This window comes from Arachis duranensis, chromosome 2 (assembly GCF_000817695.3).
Source record: "Arachis duranensis cultivar V14167 chromosome 2, aradu.V14167.gnm2.J7QH, whole genome shotgun sequence".
Classification (NCBI taxonomy): Eukaryota; Viridiplantae; Streptophyta; class Magnoliopsida; order Fabales; family Fabaceae; genus Arachis; species Arachis duranensis.
In genome coordinates, this window is record NC_029773.3 from 44,794,303 (window position 1) to 44,796,064 (window position 1,762).

The following is a 1,762-nucleotide window of genomic DNA, read 5'->3' on the forward strand; positions in this document are numbered from 1 at the left end:
TCCAATTCAATTTATTCCTGTTCTAAGATATTCGTCGCACTTCAACTTGATGAATGTGATGATCCATGGCACTCATCATCATTCTCACCTATGAACACGCGTGACTAACAACCACTTCCATTCTACCTTAGACCGGGCGCATATCTCTTGAATTCCTTGATCAGAATCTTCGTGGTATAAGTTAGAATTGATGGCGGCATTCATGGGAATCCGAAAAGTCTAACCTTGTCTGTGGTATTCCGAGTAGGATTCCAGGATTGAATGACTGTGACAAGCTTTAAACTCCTGAAGGCTGGGCGTTAGTGACAGACGCAAAAGAATCATGGGATTCTATTCCAACCTGATTGAGAACCGACAGATGATTAGCCGTGCCGTGACAAAGCATTTGGACCTTTTTCACTGAGAGGATNACAGAGCATTTGGACCATTTTCACTGAGAGGATGGGATGTAGCCATTGACAACGGTGATGCCCTACATACAGCTTGCCATAGAAAGGAGTGATGAAAAACTAGAAGGAAGAAGTAGGAAAGCAGAGATTCAGAAGGAACACAGCACCTCCATACACCTATCTGAAATTCCCACCATTGGATTACATGAGTAACTTTATCTTTATTTTCTATTTATTTTATTATCATTATTTAAATCAATAATCTCTTAATCCATTTAAATCCGCCTGACTGGGATTTACAAGATGACCATAGCTTGATTCATACCAACAATCTCTGTGAAATCGACCCTTACTCACGTAAGGTATTACTTGGACGACCCAGTACACTTGTTGGTTAGTTGTGCGGAGTTGTGACAAAGTGTGATTCATGTTTGAGAGCACCAAGCCTTTGGAGCCATTGTTGATGATCACAATTTCGTCCACCAAGTTTTTGGCGCCGTTGCCGGGGATTGTTCGAGTATGGACAACTGACGGTTCATCTTGTTGCTCAGATTAGGTAATTTTCCTTTTATTTTCCTTTCAAAAAAGTTTTCAAAAATCTTTCAAAAAATTTTTTCTTTATTTTCTCTTTTCAAAAATATAATTTTCGAAAAAAATAATAAAAATACAAAAAAAATCATAAAATCATAAAAACAAAAAATATTTTGTGTTTCTTGTTTGTGTCTTGAGTCAATTTTTAAGTTTGGTGTCAATTGCATGCTTTAAAAATTTTTCTTGCATTTTTCGAAAATTCATACATTCATGGTGTTCTTCATGATCTTCAAGTTGTTCTTGACAAGTCTTCTTATTTGATCTTGATGTTTTCTTGTTTTGTGTTGTAAGTTGTTTTTCATATGCATTTTTGCATTCATAGTGTCCATGCATTGAAGAATTCTAAGTTTGGTGTCTTGCATGTTTTCTTTGCATCAAAAATTTTTCAAAAATATGTTCTTGATGTTCATCATGATCTTCAAAGTGTTCTTGGTGTTCGTCTTAACATTCATAGTGTTCTTGCATGCATAATTGGTTTTGATCCAAAATTTTCATGTTTTGGGTCATAATTGTATTTTTCTCTCTCATCATTAAAAATTTAAAAATAAAAAATATCTTTTCCTTATTTCTCTCCAAATTTTTGAAAATTTGAGTTGACTTGGTCAAAAAATTTTAAAATTAGTTGTTTCTTACAAGTCAAGTCAAATTTTCAATTTTAAAAAAAATCTTATCTTTTAAAACTTTTTCAAAAATTAAATCTTTTTCATTTTTCTTATTAATTTTCAAAAATTCTTTAAAATGTTTTTCAAAAAAAATCTTTTTCTTAATTTTATCTTAATTTT